Source organism: Petromyzon marinus, chromosome 52 (genome assembly GCF_048934315.1).
Source record: "Petromyzon marinus isolate PM22_M1 ecotype Great Lakes invasive population chromosome 52, UKy_Petmar_22M1.pri1.0, whole genome shotgun sequence".
In the NCBI taxonomy this organism is placed as follows: Eukaryota; Metazoa; Chordata; class Hyperoartia; order Petromyzontiformes; family Petromyzontidae; genus Petromyzon; species Petromyzon marinus.
The window spans coordinates 4,828,029-4,852,570 of record NC_133718.1 but is presented as its reverse complement, the minus strand read 5'-3'; the positions used below and the strand labels follow the sequence as shown (position 1 = coordinate 4,852,570).

General features: G+C 50.0%; 1 protein-coding gene across 3 annotated transcripts in view; it reads right to left on the bottom strand.

Moving 5' to 3' along the window:
• The window catches only part of LOC103091758 (repulsive guidance molecule A), a 124,089-nt gene that overhangs the window by 7,578 nt on the left and 91,969 nt on the right, over window positions 1-24,542 (bottom strand). For 2 of the 3 annotated variants that reach the window (XM_032973959.2, XM_032973963.2), the window contains one exon: window positions 14,028-14,075. The gene's annotated coding sequence lies outside the window, so the exon portion shown is untranslated. Of the gene's footprint in view, window positions 1-10,334; window positions 10,398-14,027; window positions 14,076-24,542 lie in introns of all 3 variants that reach the window. The other variant, XM_032973960.2, reaches the window with a different exon arrangement.

Below are 24,542 nucleotides of genomic sequence, written 5' to 3'. Positions count from 1 at the left end.
GGGTTAGGAGAGATATCCTGGCGTGTGCGCCATGCGCTTAATCACTGCCGGCCTGTCCCTCGCACCTGTGCACTGGGATTAGGGCTCTCTGCAAGTGCCCCTCTCTGTTATCTCCCCCCCCAAGTTGAATTCATCAGACTTAATTAGTACCCAAATCCATTTCCATCCCATCAAAAGAGACCCCCGGGGGAATAGAGGAGCCACCCCTCTTAAGTCCTCTGCTAAATGCTACACTTTGCCCATGCGGGTTTCTTGATATTCTCTTTCCGCTCAGCGTTACATGTGGAAAAAGAATAAAAAATACTGCGGTTAATTACCTATGTGTACAAATTAGGCGTGTGATTATGCCACCACCCCAGCCCCCAGCCAAATTGCCCAAAGGTTATTTGATGAATTTTCACGATTGACTATCGCGTTCGACTCAAGAATCTGTTCTTTTCATCTAGATTTTCCAGTCTCATCCATATTATCTCTTGATTTAAAAACTTAGCCTTTCTGTTCAAATACGAATGATGCTGCCGAAGAGGTTGGAGGTCACAAGAATGACAGAGGTCGGTTTAATCCTCCTGGAAAATAGGCACGACGCACTCATCGATGTCGTTTGGCATAAACATGTAAAATTATACAAAAGCCTGTGTTAAACATACAAATCAACTGTGCTTGTGTACAGTCAATTGTTCAATGAGGAGAATAACTCCATCTAATTATGTATTTCACATTATGAATTTAAACTGCCGATGCTGCGGATTTATTTGTATTATGATTATTGTTTTGGACAAAGGGGGTCAGTTTTAAGCTGCCTCTACACAGCCAGCCTCCTCTTGGCCGGCCAAGGATAATTGCTCCAGGACACACCATTCATGACAGAATTAATGGAGCACGTTTTGTTATTCCCCCCCCCGTACACCATGGCCTACGGCAAATAAATAATTAAATGCATTAAGAGCGTTAAAATTACTATTCAGGTCAAAATTGATCATTTTGATAAAGGTGGTTGCGGGGTGGGACAAAGGGGATTTCCTGCTTAGAATTACATTGAGAGACAGAAAAAGGACCGGGTGTATGGTGTATCTGATGAACAGGTTAAGTACTTGAGTACTGAACGCTGGCTGTGAAGAAAAGTTAAGCGGGGCCTGGGACAGGACGCGTCGCTAGAAGGCTTGGACAGGACGTGTGGCGAAGAAGGCGACGATGGCCGGTGGTCGAGACCCGGGACTGAGTGGCAGCCCAAGGAGAGGAACCCACCCGAGAGGACGCTGATCGTGGGGCGTTACGGTGGCGAGATAACTACCTCGCCTGGTATAGAGGAGATCGTGGGTTCGATCCTGACCCTGACGCCTGTTGTATGTTTGGAGTTCGCATGTCTTTATCTCCGTGATGACGTGGATTTTTTTCCCGAGTCCCCGCTCTACATTTAGAATCAACATGCGCTTAGATTATTTAACTTCTATGAATTTCCAGATAAGCCACTTCATTGAGCTATCGTTTGTAGCCAAGTCACTTCTGAAAAGGAGATATAGAGCTCAGGAGACTGATAAAAAAAAAAAATCATCGTTTGGTTAAGATGGAGGCGATGGAGGCGACGGAGACTGGCTCGTGTGAAGCTGCTCAGTGGATTATTAAATTGTAGGGCCGTGAGAGATGGCAGACAGCTTGGGGAGGCCCTCGTCAGCGGATTGATCGTGGCTGATGACGATCATGCCGACGGTGAGGCTGAGGGCCAGTGTGTCTCTTTTGGGGTGCGTGTCACAAACGCTAACACCCTCTCCACACACACACACGCCAGCTTCACGTCCAATCTGCGTGCGGCTCACGCCCATCCTAGCGCCACGCTCGCTCAACATCGGCAAGGGCAGGGCGAGGTCACGGATTTGGAGTTCGAACTCACGCTGCTCGGGCCCGTAGGCGACGGACATTTTGGAACCGAGGCAGTCACAGCCGCCACTGCCACACAAGCACCACTCCCCGTCCCCAACCCTGCCACGGATAATTCATCATTCCAAATGAATTTTTGTAAAAGCGTTCAGACGCCTGCCAACTATCCTATTAGATGATGGTAATCGGCTGAAAGCAAAACAGATTATTATTCCAAATGCGCACCGTAATGCCATTAATTACGCCATCGCTTTTCACCATCCCCGGCCGCAGAGCCCTTGCAGATTAATTCGGCTAACGAATGCAAATGAGGTGAGGGTCTGCAAAAAAACGAAAACAAATAATAAACTTGTGTGCCCGCCGCGAGTCTTCGCTCAGCTTTAGCCCGAGCCCGAGGATGAGACACTCATCCCGCGTGCGCACATCTCACGCATCACCGGTGCCGATCGCCCAGGTCCATTAACCCCCTCTTTTGGCTGCCGTCCCCACTAAAAGAAGGGAAAGTATCACAATCCCTAAGTGGGCTAAACTTTGTTTTCTGCAGCAGAATCTCAATACAAGCAACACTCCCCCCCCCCCCGCTTGGGAGCAGGTGCAAGTATGCTTATAATCAGAAGTTACCCTTTGCTCTGAACCCACCAGTGTACCGTTAGCTTCTGTTGCTTACCAAGTGTGTTTATGTAAGGTGTGCTTATATCCAGCGTCCACTGTATTCGGCGAGGATGTGATCATGGCAAAGCAGAATGGGCGACAGCGGAAGGGTTGAAGCATGAGGTGAGAGCACAGAAGCATGCGCTAAGAAGACATGGGGGGGGGGGGGGGGGGAGGGGTAAAGTACAACAATTCCCACAACACAAACAGCCTACAGAACTTGTGATTTGCAAGGCTGGGAGGGGGTCACCCACCACCGAAACGCAAATCCAGGCAAGGCCCTGCTTGGATTGGGAGATCCGGATGAGAGCGGGTGCACTCCCGGGGTGGGTTGGTCATTGGCTTGTGGAACATTAAATAAAAATATGGGCAACGTTTTCAAGGATCGGAGTACTTTGGGGAAGGGCACTGAACTCACGCAGGATAGCAAAAAAACGTGAAAAAGACGACAGAGAAACGATGTGCGAGTAACCACGCACAAATTTGATGGCCGAGACCTGCTGCGAAAATCATGGCGGTCGATCGGCAAGCGAATGACGACCGACTCAGTTGGCCAACATCGAGTGGTATCTCCCAGTGATAAATGGCGATGACAACAACGGTGGTGAGGATGATGATGATGGCGATGTTGACGATATATGCACTTATTTGTTTCCGCGGCGGATCGGTTAACGTGCGCAGCTGCATTGCCGGTGATCCCCGAGGGAGAGTGATCAATTAGGCAGCGTCTCCAGATTAATTTACTAAAGCTGTCAAACGCCATCGCAAACCAGCTAGCGTGTGCAGGGGGGAGGGGGAGGCTGGATGGGGGTGGGCGGGGGTGGAGGAGAGTGGAGGAGGGAGGTGTCGTTGGATTGGCGGTTAAGTCTTCAGGTGCCGAGGATGAGAGCGGAGAAGCAGCGCTGCTAAATACCACCGCATGAATTATTCAGGCTGCCCTTTCCTTTAACGGTGACAAAACGCTGATGAATTTAACCCATGCCAGTGTATCACGCCTGATCCCCCATGACCTCTCATCCGCCCCTTTGTGCCGACCTCCGCTCGCCTTCCTGCCCCACGCAACCCAGAGCAACGATGAACGGTCAGTGACACATGCAAAAGGCAAGATCCGCCGTATAGCCTTAACGGACTGTTGGGACAAGTGCTGTTAACGAGCACCTATGAAGGCCGGCACGGCACCCGAGGGGGTGGAGTGGCCAGCACTATGTCTAACCACCTCTCTCCCTGTTGGCGATGTTACACACTGCACCAGGTACTCATTTTAGGACGAGTCAACCTAGGGGAGGCCCAGAACCAGTTGAGATCATCTTCACTGGTGTTGGCCATGAGCAGGAATCGAACTCGAGTAACCGGGTTCGTAGTGTAGTGCACTAACTGTTGCCCTACCGCTCCCCACAAACACAATCCTGCTGCTTTATCACCGAGTTACGAAGCTCAAAGAGATGTTCTCACGCAGTGTATGCACTCCAACGCGCCAATCTCATTTACGAATCTCAAGAGCCGGACGGTTGCACTCCGATGTAAGCTGGACAGGCATGGGGACTCGGACACCGCGGGGAAATCGCACACGGACAGAAACAAAGCAGCAGCACCCGTGTACAAAAGGCAACTTGTGTAGCAGTCGACAAGACTGCGGGAACGAAGAATACAAAGATGAAGAGGCCTTCTCTGGCCACCCTTCTCTGTTTACTTAAGCACAAGTGGGTCGTCTTTGTTAAATAATTACCCAGGTGAAGGACACGGGGATGGGTCAGGCTCAATTTGAGCTCAAGTGGATATTTGCGCGGGACACCGATGCTGCGTTGCTGCTGTTTAAACAAAAGGAGAAGCCACTCAAAATGCCACGCAAAAGCAAGCAAGCACCTGAGTTTAATTATATCGTTTTCATCATCATCATCACAGTTGCCATAGACAGCCATGATCAATCAACTATTGGATGAAGGCCTACCCAGCGCTATGTCAGCAATGGGGGTTATTTTGATCGCATTCTGCAATGCTGATCAACGCAGGCTGGCACGGCCCAGCCCGGAGCTAGTTCAGATAACACTCGCCACCGACGTTAGCCATGCGCCTGGCAATCAAACCTCACGTCGCCAAGTCCACAGTGCACGAAAACCTCTATGCCACCACTAAAATGGTATGGTGCGCCGGCAATTATTTTTTGCAGAGATGCTTACTACTGCATGCACGGCCACGCACGCTCGGTAAATTGTATTTGGTGCTGCCTCAATGGGAACAAAATCAAATACGACTTCGCGAGGCCACCATGCGGATGCAAATACACAGCAGATTTAGACATTCAATCTCTGTACGAGTGAAATGTTTGTAGTCTGCCACTGCCAGCCCTGTCTGTGAAATGAATGCAGGATTGAACACAGCAAATTAGCCAACGAGTCACTTAACTACGAGGTTAACGAATGTGTTCATGAAGCGGGAGAGGGCGTGACCCAACGGAGAAAAACACGTCAACGAGGTTACTGGTTGACAGCAGTAGGGAAAGTAGGTTGCTGACCTATCTGTACTCATGTTTAACACCGTTTAGTCCCTAGTATACATTTTTTTCGTCTGATTAAAGGCAATAATAAAAATGCCTTTTGTTTATCAAAAAAAAACTAAATAATAAATTAGAGGCTTTTTCAGGCAGGTCCTGCATTGCGATGTTTGGCCAATTCCATTTTGAAGGAGTCTTTTCACACGAGAGTGAACTGGGGTACTAGGAGAGAAAACCAATGTCCACTTACACAGATGGGTTGACAAATCCACTTTATGTACTGCCACCTCATGGCCACTTTGTAAACTGGCAGGTTTGGGAGTTTCATAATGTATAGTCGCAAGTGTTGGCCAAAACGCCGTCTAGGAGGCGCTCACGAGAGCTCTGGAAGGCCTTCAAGGGAAGGCTCTTCTGCCAACACTGCCGTGAGTGGGCAATTGCAGGGTTGCACCTTTACCTTTCTACACCCAAGCAACCAACCGATCGGCGCGTGTCGAGAGCACTCTGATCAGAGATAAACGAAGCCGTGGCCGCTGGCCCCAAAAAATTTTCGGCGAGATTAAAACGCCATCAGGGCGATTGGCGATTCCGCGCACGTGCGCGGTGTCCCGTTCAATTCCGCAGCGGGAAGAGGGGGTTAAAGGCGGCAGCGCTGGGCCGGCTGGCCCTCCTCATCACTCTCGCCGTCGCCGGGGCAGAAAAGGTCCACCCATTTACCAGGGCGACGGGCGAGCGAGCAGCCTAACCGCTCTGCATGCGCGCTCAATTTCCACCGAAAGCAGCCTCCCCCCGCTCGCCGAGCCACGCGGGCCGTTACTCACCATCACCGTCCCCCCCCCAGAGGAGCCGTCACACGCCACGCAGCTCACGCCCGCCGCCAAGGCCGCCTCGCTAAAGAGCGCCACTATTGATGATCGTCCGGTGTAACTTCTCCCCCTGCCGCCGCCACCCAACGGCCCGCTTGAGTGAAGGGGTCTCCTCGTGGCAAATGAGCTCTGTGCGGCTCAAAGGGGCCCACCCGGTGTGGAAAGCAGGGAGTGGGAAATCTACGCCTTCCCCTGACTTCATTTCATACGGTCCGCGGCCACACGAGGCCTGCCCCGTTTGAAATAGCCCGCAAAGAATATGTATCCATCAATGCGTGGATCTTAGCCGTTTGTCTACTCCCTAACTGTGAGTCACCATGGACGTGTTGGTGAGAAGGGGGGGGGGACTGGGTTAGGCCAGGGAGCACGGCACCTTCAGCCGTGTGCTAGATACGACCCGGAGATTTCATTGCAAAAGGTCTGCGGCTACACGAGGCCTACCAATTCGTACGGCTGGCGAACAATGCTTCCTTCGTCACTGCAAGCCAAGCATCTAAAAGCTGCAATTTTGTTTATATCGGATCAGGTTCATGAGACTTATCGTGGGCCCCACTGCTACACAGTCATATGGACAGACGAGACAGAGGAAATGCATGACCACTTTCAAGGGTGCATTGAAAAAGGTAAAAAAAAGTCACCTTCAAGCATTAGTGTGCAAGGTTAGGCAACGCTTATGGAATACGCATTCCACGTGCGTTCGCCCGTACGTGTACCATGACGGGGTGCAGGGAACTAGCAGCCCCTTTGCATTATTCACTGGCAGGGAATGACCCATGACCATTTATGTCACCCTACCCAGTGACACCAAACTCACACGAAGGCCTGGAGCGCTGATCTTCAGAGGCCTAGCGAGCCAATCACAGGTCCAACAAACAGCAGGGGTGACCGGAGGGTAGACAGCCATTGGTTGATTTGATTCTCAAGGGGAAGAAGTTTATCGATTAAATTACGATGGGGGTCAGGTCAGAGCACAGGACTTACCCATGGGGTGGGGTGTTGCATGAAGGAGACCCTCAGACTTGGGTTTGCATTAAGTAGGAGAAATAATTAAGCTTATAAAAATCCAAATGTGTTCATAAGTTGAGAACAGATTTCCCTCCTGTTTTCGGGTTTAGTTTGTGTGATTTCACGATATTTACGTATAACCGATTTCTACTAAAAATGTGTAAGATACGGTTTGAATTCACTATGTATGTCGCGATGTGGTCGGACATGGGACAAAACAGTGTATGCTATTCCTTGTGCGGTTTCTCTTTGTGCGCCCTTTGTTTGAAACGTAACATTTTAACAGCATATCCCTGCGCTTAACGATCCAGTGTTTATCTTGACTGTCTAAATAGCTGCTTCACAAATGCATTTGTTGGACAAGAAGTAAAGGGCGTACGCGTTTTTGTTCTGTTCATGAGTAAAGAGGCCCTATAGATATTACAAACGGCATTCAACTGCATAAAGGGTCACTTTACGTGTTCCAAAAAGAAAAAAATGAATTCAAAACTGAGTAACGGTGGCTGCTGCTGCTGAGAGAACTTTGCCAAATTTGAACTCGGTACATCGACATCTGGTGCAGCTTTTTCGCTGGACCTGGGGAATGAGTAGGACTTCAAAACTCATCAGTGGTGAAATTTGCTTCGGTGGAGGATTGGTTGGTGGGGGGGGGGGGCTCAGAGGGGGTGATGTTCATTTTAGACCACTCAGCCGGCACCTCTCAAATCCTGGGTTCAAGTCCCATGGGGCGGGAGGGGAGGGGGGAGGAGGAGGAGAGTGAAACATGGAAGCTGTCTCCTCCTTAGCCTTGGAGGGGGGGGGGGGACAAAGAGAGGAGAATTCTCAAGGCCTTGGCCCGGTCACCGATGGCCACACGAGCAAAACACTTCTGCAAATAGCAACGTACATTTGGCGGGGGCCGAGTCATGGGCGAGAGAGGTCAAGCCATCGGAATCTGCAAAGCCGTTTCATCGTTGGCCCCGGAGAGAGAGGCTTAGGAGGAGTTAGGGAGGTCTCGGAGCAAGGAGACACACGGCCTGTTCTGATCTAAAAACAGGAAATGAGTCGCGTAGCGTACGCGTAATGTCAGAAATGTGACAACACCTCAAATATATTTGAGTGAACTGAAAAAAAATCACAAAGATGAAATGAAGATGGGTGGGGCTCAGATGTCAGAGCGCTGCACAGGCACCGCTGAGATCCTGGGTTTGATTCTGCGTTTCGGCCACTGCCTGTGATTAAACCCGCAAGTTGGGTCATCATTTTACTACACCAGAATACACTGTATAAAAATGTATCTTTCACTTAATTTGGTTATATTTCTGTTCTAAGAATTAAAATGAATTCGCATAGCAGAACATGTGGGTGAGTGCACCCTCTAGTATGTGGATTCAAAGGCTTGAAGTTCTCGGGGAGTTTGGTAACATTCACTTCCGTGGGCCGTTTTGTAACTCACAGTTACCAGGCTCTGCGAGAATTTCAAATGGCTTCTCCGTATCGCGTCACGATACCGACAGCACGATTTTGAAACAAACTTGGGAGAGAAACCCCCCCCCCCCCCCACTAAATTATTTAAAACCAAAAGTGAAATAACACGGATATAAATCGCACTTTGCTCAAGCACCTCATGTGACCACTTGTTGCCACCGCCGCTGAGAAGCCGAACAACCATTTCACGTTGCAAGGCTGGTTTCGGGTTGGTGGGGGGGCGGGGGGTGACCGACACTTGGCAGCGCTGTGCCAGAGAAACACTGGAAGCGAATGCTACGCGATCAATACGCGATTTACAGTCGTGATCGACCTGGCCTCGCCGTCGATAGGGAGGGGGGAGGGGAAAGGAAAAATAAATAAATCGCTTCTCGCAAGCGCGGCCTTAATTACGGAACCGTTTAACTCCGAATCGTACGGGCGCCACGTCACGCCGGTAAGTAAAAAAAAAGGGGGGGGGGGCAGCAAAGTTAACACATCCAGCACTTTAACGCTATCTTCCGCTAGGCCTGCGATCGTTTTAGCAAAACAGGTTAGTGTTTTTTTTTTTTAAACGCGCGCCTCCGATCGCCTGAAGCAATTGCGTAAAAAAACGGGTAGAGGAGCGGCCCTGAGACCGCTCGCTCACACGCCACTGCTGGCGGACGGGGACCTCCAATCGGCGGAGCTCTGCAGTGCATCTCTCGAAGATAATTAAGCTAACCCCTTCCACGCTGGCCAGACATTTTGGAAGAGGTGGGAGTACCCACACTTTACCCCACCACACACGAACAACAACCTGATAAGACTAGCCGCAGTAGTGGTGAACTATACTGCCGGTGGACAGTGGGGAGGGGGGTTATGAAACCTGCCCATTTACTTTAAAGGACGGCTGCGTCAGGGGGTCGAGTCAAACCGGAGACCTCGCGATTGCCGGGTCCAGGGGCGCTATCCGTTCCACCGGGGCGAGCGTCCCCCTGGGTTGCTTGCGTGCATTATCTCTTGGACGTACGGATATATATTGTATAGTTTGATTTATGAGCCAATCAGTTTCTTTAAAAACCCAAATATGAAAAGCTGCATTACGAACATTTTTATACACTCCCTTTTTGCCCCCCTCCCTCCCCAGACACTTTAATGGGCCTATTAAACAGATGATTCATGTGTATTTCGGCACCCGGCTGGGATTTTGCATACCTTTCTTGATTTCCACGAAATGTGTGACTGGCGGTACCTTTTTTTCTCTCTCTCTCTCTCCAGATTAGCTCTAAAAAAAAAAATTTGGGGCCGGAGCGGAGAGCAGAATAATTGATTCAACACGCATTCTTCAGCGCTGGCGTGGGATGCCACTTGTCACGACGAGATTTATGAGCGCTCGAGTAAACACAGGGAGGGGGGGGAAAGCATTAATATAGAAGGTGAACTAAAAGGGAGCGGTCACATATGCGAAGGAGCATTCGCATTCTACGTGCATGACAGCATGGGAGAGAGATAGACACTCTCAGGCGGCACAGGGCATGCAAGAGACAGACGAGGGCAGGGAGCATGGGAGGGACAGAAACGCGAGCAGAGAGCATGGGGGAATAGCGAGAGAGACATGAGCATGAAAGAGATATAAAGATACGTGCAGAGTACGGGAGAGACAGACATGGGCAGACAGCGTGGGGAGACAGAATATGGGAGAGACAGAGAGACAAGGGCAGAGAGCATGGGAGAAACAGAGCTTTGGAGAGACAAAGACAAGGGCAGACTATGACTGAGAGGAGGAGAGGAGGGGCCTTGATAAGACACTAGCGGAGGGGATTGGAGGTACGTTGAAGGGATGTTTCGTACACGCACAGCCATTTTTGTCAATCCCAGATGTCTTGCGTGCTGTGGGAGTCGTTTGACCATACTTCTCAATGCTGATCAGTGCGGGTTGGCAAAGGCGAGGAGCACAATACAGTGTAACAATGTATTTTTCTTTACTGCCCTCTGCTGCCAAGGCAGCGTCACTGTACCTGTTTTATGCACCTTGGTCATCCAAACACCGCCCTGGCTCGGTCCTGCTTAGCTTGCGAGATCTGATCAGATAAGGTGAAATTCGATTGATCTAGTCCACAGCGGAAGGGTTTTACAATATAATACAATTTGGACTTGACTACAGCATCTGACCGTGACCACATCTCAACATGCAGCACATGTGACCACAGCGGAGGGGGGAGGGGGTTATGCCCATATAGAAATTGATTTATTTTTATACAATTGTTTGCAGAAAAGAAATGGGATTGTAACGACATTAGGGTAGAGAAGCGACTATGCAGACCATTCGTAGCCGCTGTCAGGACATGCAGAAGAGATGGTGCAATTCTCGAACCTGGACTGGTGTCGGGGACTGAAGCAAACAACGTTTTCAAGCAACAACAACAACAGCAGACCATCTGTCAAACGAGGTGGTGGACAGCAAGTTAACTCCACGCCTGCTCGAGCGGAGATCACGAAAAGGGGCACAGAACGTGACGGGCGTGACGGAAAGTAAGAAGGATAAAACGGGGAGAAGGTACTAGGGGAAGGAAGGAGAGATAAGTAGAGAGATCGAGCTGCAGAGCGATCGACAGAGGGATAAGGAGGGGAAAATGAGAAATTTAAGAGGTTGTGTGTGGGTCTCCACTGGGGATGGGCGTCCGGGACGTGGCGGAGGAACGGAAAGGACGGCAACAGCAAACAGCCACCGTCCTCACTGTTTGGTCATGAAATTGCGGCGGGCTGCAGCGAGTCGATAAACAGGAGAGGGGGCAGCCGAAGGGGGCGCGCGGGCTGAATTCGGAATGCGGCAGCTCGCTGGTGTCTGTGCGCGCGCGCGCATCCGAGTTCGTGAACAAGCGTGTCTCTGGGCGTGCGTGCGCACACCGTGCAAAAAGGGCTGGCTAAGCTGGATCGAGGATGAGTGCAGGGGTGGTAGAAATCGCCCGCATACCACAGCAGCGGCCTTATCATAATGATTCACCGTCAGCCATGATCTATCCACCGCTTGATGAAGGCCTCCCCTCCCCCCCCCCCAAAGCCATCACCATCTCTCGCAGTCTCGCCACGCAACAATCCGGTCTAGCTCCAGCACGTGAGCTCATTTCACCGCTCCATCCCCTATCGCGCGCGGCAGGCGCCCGCGCTGGGCTGCCACTTCATTCTTCATCTCGATCACATCGTGAGCACGTGAGAGGTGGGCAACGGCCTTATCCAGCATTGGACAGATCATGGCTGATGATAATGGTAAAGACTATGATTTAAAGCTTTCGTGACTGCAGTAATTCATATTCTTAGCTCTTTCGGTAAAGTCACGTTGAAGGGAAACAATAAAATAATAAAATATATATAAAACAACAAAAACATTCTCAGGACGTTTCGACCATAACACAAACGGTCGTCATCAGGTGTGAAAAAAAACACTTTTCAAATGTTTCTTGCCGTTGTTTTTTTTCACACCTGATGACGACCGTTTGTGTTATGGTCGAAACATCGTGATAATTTTTATTGTTTTATATATATTTTATTATTTTATTGTTTCCTTTCAACGTGACTTTACCGAAAGAGCTAAGAATATGAATAAAGACTATGATCTCAGGGTCGCTGCCTTCGAGCAAGTGAAAATTGTGTGCGTGACAAATTAGCACTTATTATCTACATGCCATGCTATTTACTGGACATCTGTGGAAAAGAGCTTCGTACCTCATTGGATTCCTCCAGTATAAATAAATATTCTTATTCTGATATACATGTCACTCATCAAGCGAAATGCCAGTGTCCCTAATTTGATGTTGAGAGCTCATATTCCCAAACGCCACACGTGCCATTCAAGAAGAAAACTCTGATGGCAGCAATGGTTAACGTTCGGCGGAGCAATCTAGTTAGTTTTTTTTCACGACCGTAATTTATTCATCACCTCGTCGGCTTGACGAACATTCTGAACGGGGGGTGGTGGTGGTGGGGGGGGCACTTTTCGAAAGCAATAAATCAAATCGGGCGAAGAGCGAATGAGAGCGTGCCGTGACATGGGGCGGAGGTGTGGCGCATCAAGACGCAAGTCCATCGCAGCAACGACCGCCACCCCCCGCGCGCGCGCGAGTCCGCTTGTGAATTAAACAGCCCACCCCCTGCTCGCGCATGCGCTAGCTCGCTTGCTCGTGCAAATCGGGGCCCTTTTGTAAGCGGAGTCTCTCGCTTTCGACGAACGCTAACGAGTCGCGCTGACCTTATTTATCACTTTAGATTTCCGACGGGGCGTTAAAGCGCCGTGCGCTTTACATCGCCCCACCCCCCCACCCCGCCGTGCCCACGCAGATCGATTCTCGCTCGGAATTTACAGAGTCTCTTATTGCTCGGAGGCTCCGAGGCAACAGGTCAAGAGGCAATATCCACTGGAGAAGTAATAAAGGAATAGTAAAGGCTGCTGTTAACATTAACGATGTTTTGAACGATATACAATACTGGATGATAATATTTCGCATGCATGGCCCTTTTTGTTCAATTTTCTGCGGGACGACGAGGGCCTCTCCATGTTGCGTAAATTGTGGGGACTTTCGACCGTACTTCAGTGCTGCTTGAAGGTGGGTAGCGTAGATGTGGCAGCACAGTACAGTACAACGGAGCTTGCCGCGCTGTCCTGTGCCGCCCCGTGACTGCCTACGACAATAATCGTTGTGCGGTGGTCACCCACTCAAGAGCTATCCAGGCCCAAAAATCCTGCTTAGCTTCAGGAAATCTGGAGGACAGCGGGGAGCATTCCGGGTTTGGGTTTGGTCATTGGCGACAATAATAAAAAAATTACATTTATTTATTCAGACAGTTTTTCTGGCAGATCCCGCATTGTGATGTTCGACCACCTTGGTTTCGAACAATCACTTTGTGGGAGGAATCCGGAGTATGCAGAGAAAACCCTACGAGCGGACTGCACGCAAAAAATCCCAGCGGATGGGTTTGCAACTCCGCTTGCTCCGCTGCCATCTTCTGGCCACCTCGCAGATTTATTAGTGGGTTTGGGATTTCACAAATCTACGCAATGCATCAACCCTCGCCTTCAAAGCGCCGGATTAGTCATGCATCACCGCAAGCAGTGGCTATGAAGTCAAGGAAGGGATTTTGAAACTATGCAGACTCAGACTCGTGGCATTATATCTCAACGTAGCAATGTTTAACATCAAAGCAGGTATGAAGGTTGAGCCCCATGAAAATAAAGCCTAAAGTTTTGGCCGGTGGGATGACCTTCACCGATGTTCCACTGCCAAACCTTCTTAGCCGCCCCCAGCGCGGAAACGGTGATTGCAACAATTATATTTACACAATTCCGTCGCTATTCACGGACTAATCGGAGCCATTGGGAGAAATTGAACGATTGAATATTAGAGGCCAGCGTGAAGCGGAGAACGGGGGGGGGGGGGGGGGGGGTTATCGGCACAACCCTAAGGGGGGAAAGGCGCGGGGAATAAGAAGACAGGTACGCCCGCTGACAAACGCACCTCGCGCAGCTATGGTTCGCAATCAGGGGACACTTGAGCTCACACACTGACCCTTGCGTTTAAGAGCACGAGCACAATTCACAAAACCCACGTTCGTCAACCACGCTTGTTCGTGCGCCGGTCTTCCGCAAAGACGCCGACCGAACAGGCCAAGTCAACGGACGCACAAGAGGAGGGGAAGGGCGTGTTTTGTTTTCTTACCGTGCTTGACGACAACGAGAGCTTGAGAGAAGAATCACGACCGACCTCCTGCAAAAACACACACAAGGGGCCACAGAATGCATGGCATTAAGAAACACAAACACAAAAGGGATTGCAGGAGAAGAGAGTCGATATTATAAAGCAGCCTCGGTGCCAAGACGCCGACGGTGCTGAGAAAAAAGGCGAGCGAGAAGGGGACCAGGGTGGCCGTCGACACAAAAGCAGAGACCGAGCACGAGATTGTAAGCGAGATGACGTTGTCCGGACGACTGCACACACACACAAAAAGAAAGTCATCATGTTAAGTAAGATATTTCAATTAATTTTCCCGCATAATCCAGTACGATTTCAAACTGTTGCTGTGTAGTGGAATGCAAGCACTGCACTCTGCAGGGCATGTAACAGATGCGCCACCGTCCCTTGTCATGGCTCGAGGCCCACTGAAGGGAATTGAGAGGTTATTTTAATGGAACTATCTTCTGATAGCCTGTTCGCCGGGCACAGGGTGATGCACTGCTAGCTGCAACAATTTTCGCACCTAATTTGTTTCCGTCTCATCAGATGACCGGCGGGCACAAGTGCAGTATAGCTGGGAGGTGGAGGACGGGAAGCAATGCGTTTTTTTCTTCTTCTTCTTCTTAAAAGCAGCAAATTAAGTCACTTTTTGTACTTATTTATTTATTAAGCCTCACAAAAGGAAGGCGTACACTCTACTGTTCAAACTAATGGCGAGACATCTTGCCAACAAAAACGCAAACGCTCATTTATTTATGATTTACTATGCGAGCGTGGGCAGCGTTCCAACACAAGCAGCTTAGCCGTATAAAGCCACTTCGACCGGCGTTTGATTTCTTGGCCGGTCGAAAAATTATGGACGTGCCGCTCAACGATAAAACAATAATAACAGTACAGTAGGTCATTTACAAAACGGGGTTAACGGCCGATTAGTGTGACTGGAAATGAAATGCATGGGAAAATAAAGCCCACACCAACTTATACGGCAACGTAGAACATTTTTTGCCACTCGGCGTTGACATTGGCTGGGAGATTCGATGCAGTGAATCTAACAGTCTCAATCCCAGCATGGAAGGTGGCAGGGGGCAGGCACTCAAAAAAAACGAGATTCCGTGACCTGAAGAGGAATTGCTAATTGTTAAGATTAACCGAGTGACCAGTGGACTGCAGCATAGACACCAAGGGAGAGCACTTTTTTTGGGGTCGACTGTACAGCTTCAAAAATGGTACACATTACAAGTGGATTTATTCATTCCACTTATAATAAATAATAATGCCTTTTGTGTTTTAGCCAGCAATGCCGTGTTTTTTTATATATTTTAGGAGGGTGCTCCTGGCATCAGGACGTTTCTGACCAACTGCGTTTAATGAGTGTTTGGGGCTTGAGAGAGAATATTGGAGAACTTGATTGGTTGCTTTCGTGACTGCAGGAATTACTCTTTGTTTTTTTTGCGGTAAAGTCACGTAGAAATGATAAAAATTAAATTATATAATAGCATACGACGTTTCGATTGCAACACAAGCAATCATGATCAGGTGCAGAAGAGCTAAATTTAAGAGAGAGAGGAAACACATAACCGCAGATATATATACAAACCTTAAGTAGAGGGAATTAACACAGACACACCAGGGGACACAGAGAGAGAGACGGAGCAACACTAAATCAAACAGGGTTTAGCAAAATTTGGAAACTATATAAAGCAACACAGACGGTCGGTTAAAACGCAATGAACGCATGGTCTGGTAGATTACGCTATTTCAAAGATTGCTAAATTGTAAGTTGTGTGAAATTTAAGAGAGAATACAGACCGCAAAGAGACATATGGGGAGAGGCGGGCACACAGTAAAGAAGTAAAGCCGCATCTCTGTGCCGACGCCTTAAATAGCCAGAGAAGGTGGGACTGGGTTTCAGAGACAATGGGACAAAAAATTATTAGCATGAAGAGAGCACATATCAAAGGACGGTGCGGGTAGAGGGCACGAGTTGTCACACAGGGGGCTGTGGAGGCAGTCGCAGACACAAGGCACAAACACAGGCAGAAACAACACAGCGATACAAACATATATATCTGCGGTTATGTGTTTCCTTTCTCTCTTAAATTTAGCTCTTCTGTACCTGACGATTGCTTGTGTTGCAATCGAAACGTCGTATGCTATTACATAATTTTATTATTTCTACGTGACTTTACCGCAAAAAACCAAAGAGTAATATCGGAGAACTCGTACGATGAGGGGGTGACACGCGCAAAGCTCCGCACGGGTAGATTCAACATTCCAGTACTGTATTCCCACATCTCCTGGGGCCCAATCCTATTTAAAAAAAAAAACCCCTGTGATATTCCCAGACAGTCGCCCGTCCAATTTCTAACCAGGCTCAACCCCACTTAGCTTCGGAGATGTGACGGCGCTTGGGCACATTCAGGACGGTGTGATCGTATGCAAAAGAATATGTCACGGGGGTATTTTATATCCACTCTGCAGGCAGATGGTATGCGTTTGCCAACTCCCTGGAGAAATTTAAACGGGTGCCCGTCGAAAATCGAACAAATCGACTCTGTGCAAAACCGGCTTAGCGCAAAAGGAGTGCCGTGTGTTTGGTTATCCGGGGGGGGGGGACCGCGCACGTACCACCTCGAGAAATACTTAAAATATTCAGAGAGGAGGGGAGGCGGGGGGGGGGCAACTTCCTTTGCTTTCCAATCGTTTGGTTTGTTACGTCGTCTCGAAAGAACTGCGCGCGGGGGGACTCCAGGAGGTTTTTTTTTGTGACCGATGGCAGAAAAAAAAAAACTTCTTCGGAGCTTCAACTTTGCCTGGAAATGTTTACATACTTGGCGAGAATATTTGACAGAAACTCAATCCCTGGCACAAGAACCCTCCCCAACCCTTTTCATTGTTGCAATTGACACATTTTAGGAACACCTTTTTTTCCCCCTCCCCCTCTCTTTCTTTCTCTCTCTGTCCACCAACTCCTTTTCCCCCCACAACCAATTTTTTTTTTTTACAAATTCCAGACCCGTATGGCCATCACAAGCAGTTTTTGTTTGTTTTGACTTACAGCTCCACGATAAAGAAATGGGGGGGGGGGGGGGAAATAATAATATAACAAAAAACGTAAAGCCTGCGTCGCATCCCTAGAAATCCAAAATGCGAGGGGCCTTTGTGAGCACCTCGCAAACACGTTGAGAGCCTCGGCATCTCCAACGCCGCCGCCGCCGTTGAAATTGTAGATGTTTCACAAGGTTTTTTTTGGGTGTGCGAACGCTCTCCTCCACCACCCCTCCCCCCTCCTGCCCCCTCATTCCCTCACTCCTAGGTGTGGGGGGGGGGAGGGTTCAAGCTCTCTAGAGTTCATCAAATTACTTCCTACCCAAGAGGAGGCGATATGGATTCAGATTTGAGTCCGTGTGTAATTCCACCGCAGCCCCCCCCACTGTGTTACGAAGCCAGGTTTTACGCTCCGTCTGCAACGGGCTTACTTCTGGACGGATTTACTAAGTTCGCAACCAAGTTTCTTCCGCAGGGCACACATGACGTCAAATTCCAGCATCCAAAACTTACAAATACGGTTATTTATTGTGTGGAGTTATACAATTTCATTATCATAATTCACAACCCCTTTGGTCAACCAACTGCGGAGGACGAAGGCCTCACCGCTCCCGTGTCGGCCATTAGCGTTGCGTGACCATACTTCACCGTGCCGATAAGTGCGACTGAAGCTTGCCGTAGCTCAGTCAATCTCGGTGTTCACAGCGCGGCGCGCTAACCACTGCGCCACCGCTCCACCTCACAGAGTGATAAATTGTACAACAAATGGATGCGTACGTTCTCGTCTCGCGTACACATGCACGCGCAGTCTATGATCCAAGGGCTCCATGCAGAAATCACGAACATGCCACGGGGCCTTCACACCGAAACGTGCAGCGTGTCGCCGTTTACCTTTGGTGAACTCGGCAGAACCAAAACAACAAAAAAAAACCTTCCGTACGAATTCTGTAGCTGGGAGGGCAGTCATGGGCCTGGTCGTTAGCACACGCCGTGCTTGTCAGCGCCTAGCCTCAACCAGAAAGCTCTCTGGGGTAAAGCGCGCTCCCCCCCATTCCTCTGCGAATCCCCGCTCACGCTCCCCGCATTAGCCCCTGCTCTCATCTCGCCCCACTCCCCTGCGCGCTCTCCCACCTCGCTCCACTCCCCTGCACACATTCTCCCACCTCTGCCCTCTCATCTCACTCCACTCCCATGCACGCACTCTCCCACCTCTACCCTCTCATCTCACTTCACTCCGCCGCGCACTCTCCCACCTCTACCCTCTCATCTCACTCCACTCCCATGCACGCACTCTCCCACCTCTGCCCTCTCATCTCACTCCACTCCCCCGCACACACTCCCACCTCTACCCTCTCATCTCACTCCACTCCCATGCACGCACTCTCCCACCTCTACCCTCTCATCTCACTCCACTCCCATGCACGCACTCTGCCACCTATACCCTCTCATCTCACTCTTCTCCCCTCCACTCTCCTTTGTCTCCCCCCCCCTCATCCCACTACAACCCTCTACGCTCCGTTGGCTCCGGCCACCAAAGCTTTTTCTGTCGAAGCCCCCATTCAACCTTCGCTCAGCGGGAGGTTGCTCATTCACCTCTGTTGCCTCCAGTCTGAAACTCCCTTCCACGCAGCCGCCCGTGCTGTCGATTCCCCGCCCTCCTCTTCTGGTCCGGGCTCAAGACTTTCCTCTTCTCCACAGCCGACGACAACCGTAACTGCATATTTAGACGAAGGTACATTAAGACGCTACATAATACAAGTAGCACGGTAAATTGTGCCGTATATATTTGCTCTGTCCTGCTCTCACCTCGATGCCCACGGTCACCGACAATCGTTCTCCGGCGACGTCTTAAGGAAAAAAAAATTCACACACCAATCGCTCCGTCTCCATTCAGCGCCTTCGCTCCACGCGCATCGTGCGCGTCTCCTTTTAGGGGTTAATGTTTTAGCGCGATGAGTCGGCGTTCTCGGTCGCCGTTGCGATGACATTTCGCAGCAGAGCTTGTGAAATAAAAACGTTTAAAAAAAAAACGCGGCCGGTGCTGGCCAAACCCTCGCTCGCTCCCTCCCAAACGCCGTTCAGAACGAATCGACAAAACGAGAGCCGCCGCGCGACGTGCCGTCGACATAATCTCCCCCGGCGCGATCGCGCATCGGATATCTCTCGGGTTCTGCTTCAGTCAGCCCGAGCCGTAGACGCGCAACTGGTCAACGGCAGCGGACAAAGCATTTTGATCATTATCACTGTCACAATCAGCCATGAGCGGGGTCCCACTGCCAGACGAAGGTTTCCCCAAGCCATCGGCATCATCGTCATCACTCGCGCAATCCTGAGGATGCAACAATCTATCTGATAACCTGCTCACGAGTTTATTTTGCTCCTATACTGAGCAGCACGGTGAAGTATGGCCTAAACAACCCTCCTGACGAACACGGCATGGAGAGGCCTTCAAATCCAGCAGTGGATTAACACAGCATTGTACATTATTATTGTTTCTAACACCATTATATTATGAAACAGCACCTTACGTTTGTGACACAAAAAAAAATCTGCGAGAACGAATTCCCTCGCTGCCTTTGCGGCTTGCAAACTCGGCGATCCAGCAACAGCGAGTTAGCGAGACTAGGCGCCGCGATTATTCCACCGGGTGCCTCCCTCCTCCACTCCACCCCCCCCCCTTCCACGATTTACGCTACCCGTCCGTGCAAAAAAAAAAAGCCGACAAAACCACAAATGCGCATTTCATACCTCCGGGCCCCTTTTGACTCTCTCTCTCCGCTTTTATGGACGGACGCGGACGGACGCGGACACGCGCGCGTGGGCGGTCAATAGTCGCTATTACCGTTCCTTTTAAAAAGGGGGAGCGCGAAAGGCGATCTCTCTCATCAGTTTCATTTTGTCAAACGCGCACTAAACGGCAGTCAGTGCGCCGGCCGGTCGATGCCGGTGTTTTTATTCGACGTGACGATTCGCCACCTGCTCACCCCAGCCAGGCAATGGCTGTGGCTGGGCTGAGGCTGGGCTGAGGCTGGGCTGTGGCTGGCCTGGGGCTGGGCTGTGGCAGCAGAGTTTGGCTAGGGGTGGATGAAGGTTGGGCTAGAGATGGGCTGTGGCTGTGGCTAGGCTAGGGCTAGTCCGGGGCTGGGCTGTGGCAGAGCTGGGTGAGGTCTGGGCTAGAGATGGGCTGTGGCAAAGCTGGGGCTGGTCTGCGCGAGGGGCAAGGCTAGAGTAGGTCTGGGCTGTGACTGGGGCTGGACTGTGACAGCAGAGCTGGGCTAGGGCTGCGTCTGGGCGGCCCACGCGATTACGAGGTGTCCCCAACGACGAATTATCAAATCCAGTTGTGGCGTGAGAAACGTCACCCTGGCAGCTTAATACTGCTAAAGCTCGCTCCCAATTATGTCCCATCACTTAATATTTACACTTCCTCCAATATTACACACTTCACTTCTTCCCCCCCGCCCCCCCCTGTTTGCAAAGTTAACAAGTCACGCCCGCTGCAGGGTTGGTTTATGCGAGCGGATGAACGGTTCCACCAGTGGCGCAGTGTAGCGTGGCTGATTTGGGCTCTGGTGCAAGGAATGGAATTATTAAATGGGGGTAACCCCCTATCCACTTTATCTCCCCACGCCCCACCACTCCCCCTCTTAATATCCCAGCACCTGTGCCCCCCCCCCCCGGCCGGTGAGCCCCTGGTGCAATTGCACTGCCTGCACACTCGCCAGCTGCTACACCACCACTGGGCCCCCCCCCCCTCCCCCCACGCTCGAGCAGGCAGGGCAGTTGTGTTGGAACACGAGGACGGACGGGGCGTGCAGGAAGATGGCGCTCTCAGCCACACGGCTTCGACGACAGATACGATCCCAAAAAATAAATCCATAAAACCCTTGCGGCGAGAGGCTACGACGCGACGGCCTTGGAAAAAACACCGAGGGAGGTAACGGGCCTGTTGGAGGCAACGTGCGTCCGACAACGCTGAGCGTCCCCCCCAACAAGTGGGCCTGTATAAAGCAAGCCTGCAGGGGACAAGCAGAAAATGCCGAAGAAGAAGACGTGCACACAAGGAAGAAAAAAAACTCCCAAAAGCATGCACAAGATAAAGTTTTAATCAGGCTGTAGGGGTTTTGTCAGTTGCACGATTATTTCCGCCAACGATAAATGCATCCCATCAGGTACGTAAAATTAATTATTTGCAATCTACGCAAATAACCGATTCAATTTACGCTAATGAAATTACAAATAGGCATAAAGGTAGAAAAAGACTAAATTCAATCAATTAAACCGTGACTGGATCATAATAATTCACCAAGTTGCCGACGGTAAGCAAGTCGCTACATGACTAATCTTAAAGAAATTACAACAAATGTCCTTTCCCTTTTTTCTAAACGTGTTAAACTGCTCATCGTCCAAAGATCGCCGGATTGCTTGGTTTGAGCGGAGGCTGCCAGAATTCCTCCTTTGCGCCGGGGGCTTTTAGGCTGGAATAACGGGGACAACACCGCTCTCTGTCTGGGCGCGCTGTCCTCGGAACGCTGACAAATTCCACGGTGCCACGCGCTGGCACGACTGAGGATGGGACGGAGGTCAACCGTCTGTACCGCGGTGGGGGGGCAAGCCACGGGACAGTCTGGCACGGGCGCGCGCAGACACCACAAACAGCCAGGGGCTCCTATAACACCCCTCCATCATCAATCTGATGCAGGATGTCTACATTTATCCAGCCAGGACTCAGTCTATCAGACTTTTCGGTCCCATCAGTGCCGTCTGTGTTCAACCACCAAAACACCGCAGATCAAAAATACTCTTCCCTTTCTAATTTCTTCCCTCGCGCTGCCCCACTTTAGAATTCTCTCTCACCCATTGCCCTTCCCACTTTTATTATCACCTTGCGCAATTCAAGAAATGTATTAGCTCATCTATTATACCTTGAACAGCGCCGTTAGTCGCTGGCCGCTTTCGTTTGGGCTCTAGGAACTGTGCTCAGTGAATACGATTTAAAAATAAAGTTGTTATTCATACACAGCCCTCTTTAATTCCACAGCTTGATGCAGGCCTCCCACCCACACCATGCTATATTGGTCATGAGGCTTGTTTTACTATACTACACCACACTGGCCATTGTGGGTTGGTACGAGACAGAGGAAGGGGGGGGCAGGGTGAGGACTGGTTTTGTTTTCCATAATACAGTTTTTTTTAGGTTAGATCGCGTTGATATAAATGTGTCGTTAAACCCGCCACCACCCGACAGCCAACTGGTAAGGTTTGCCACGTAAACAGAACGTGCCAATTCGTTACTAGTACAGCACACCGTTGTGTTGGAGAGCCAAGCCACGTGACAAACCTTACTAATTGGCCGTGTCGGGTGGTCGCGGGTTTAACGACACATTTATATATTTACGCGATCTAACCCAAAAAAACTCTATTATGGATGATATTGGTCGCGAAATCCTACTTGTTAAACTGCTTTTGTCTTGACTCGCCAGTGACGTTCGCAGTGGCTGGGATTCGAACTCGTGCAACTGGATTCATAGCACAGCCACGCTAAGAACACACGTGTCCACGTAGCTGTGCACCCAGTTACCAGGACACCGGCTACAACTCAAGATGGCCCATTAACACTGCTCCATAAAAAGGAAGGAATAATCATAAAAAAACACTCTTTTCAAAGACAACCACTACAATCAGAGGTACATTAGCACCTCTGTAAATGCACACGGCTAGCCAAGACCGCTAGAAAATGCACAGATGCATGAATAGAGATAAGCTAATGAAACACTCATCTGCATAAGAACACAGACTTTAACAAAAGATACGTTTTTTTTCCTCCCCTACCCTGGCTCGAAACGCAAAATCACGCGGCGCTTTAGACTGCGATCACTAGGGGCAACCTGTGTGCCGTCCAAGTCTCCCGACGCGCGCCCTTGCTCACGTCCGTCTCTTCGGCTCCTCGGCCGCGGTTTTCACAACGCAGAGCACCGGTCCGAGCATCTCCCCACAGCACGGCACGAGGGCGGCCGCGCATCGGGCGGCTTTGCGGCGGCGAGGACTGGCAGATCTCACGGAGGTCTGCCAAACTCCCAAACCTCGCCGGGTTGCAAGGTGGCCGGGAGGTGTAAGCGGTGTAAATGGGTTACTGAACTACCCTGTTCCGAATGTTACCCCCACACACCCGTCCCCCCCCCCCCCCGCCTCGTACGTGCAGGCTTATTCTGGGAGTGCCACGTGTATGTATCTATTCGCAATAAAGGTTTTTGGGTTATCTATGTTGAACTTCTTAAGCACCGTACGTAGCCCAACCGGGCTTTCCTCCCACACGAAGCCAAAGCCGTATTCGTGAAACTGGCCAAACGTTCCAAAGCAGCACCCTCCTGAAAATGAGTCTTGAGACGACTTTCATGGATAAATGACATTCAAATAATTAGTAGTTAATTACATGAGTGACACGTGTGTGTGTGTGTCAGAAAATATCAATTTATTTTTGGCTACGTGCTCTTTTTAAAATGAATTTAACACTTCAATTACTTTTGACTTTAATCTACCCGCCCCGGGTTTAATTACAGCTACCGAATCACCGCGCAAAATTGCCTGCCTCTGCTTAGCGTTAATGGCCTTTTTTTTTAGACCATTAATTTTCGGGCTTTAACGGCGCTACAGCGATATCATCCTGGGAATGCGGCCCAATCTGATTAGCCCCGTGACGCGGTCACAACCACCGCGATTGGACAACGACATGCGCCGAAGATCGCCGTCTATTCGAAAAACAAAAAATTCCGCTCCCGTTTCTCCTCGAGCAAGTCGCGGCACGTGCATTGATCAGTGCGCCGATTCACGAATCACCGGGATGAAATATGGACGGGTGGGCCCAGGAGCGTGGAGCGTCGTTTCCCAATTTCCGCCATTACCGTTAGACATTTACTATTTTGACAACTTTGATTTTACCAGGTAAAGCCCACTGAGCTATATGGCTCTTTTTCATAAGCGATCTAGTGACAAATGATAGCTTGACGAAGTGGCCTATCATCGTGTGGAAATTGATAGCAGCCAAATACTCTAAAAACGCATGTTGATTCTAAATGCGGAGGGGGAAAAACCGGAGGACTGGGAGAAAATTCGGCGTAACCACAGGGAGGACATGCAAACTCCAAATATGCAGGCGTTAGGGTTGTGATCGAACCCACAAACTCCTGTATACCATGTGATGTAGTTAACATCCCACCACAGCTGCCACATCTCGAAATGTATTAGCATATCAGTTGTCATTAATTTGCATAATAGTACATTATTAAGAGCAAGATATGATGCGTCTATTGAGAGTTTAGAATCGAATAAAAAAAATCGATGATGATGATGATGCACGTAATTCCCTTTACCTCCAATGGTTGTGTAATTTTAGAACGTAATGCAGCAATATTACAAATACTTATTTTGATTCCTCGAATGCAATTTCATCCT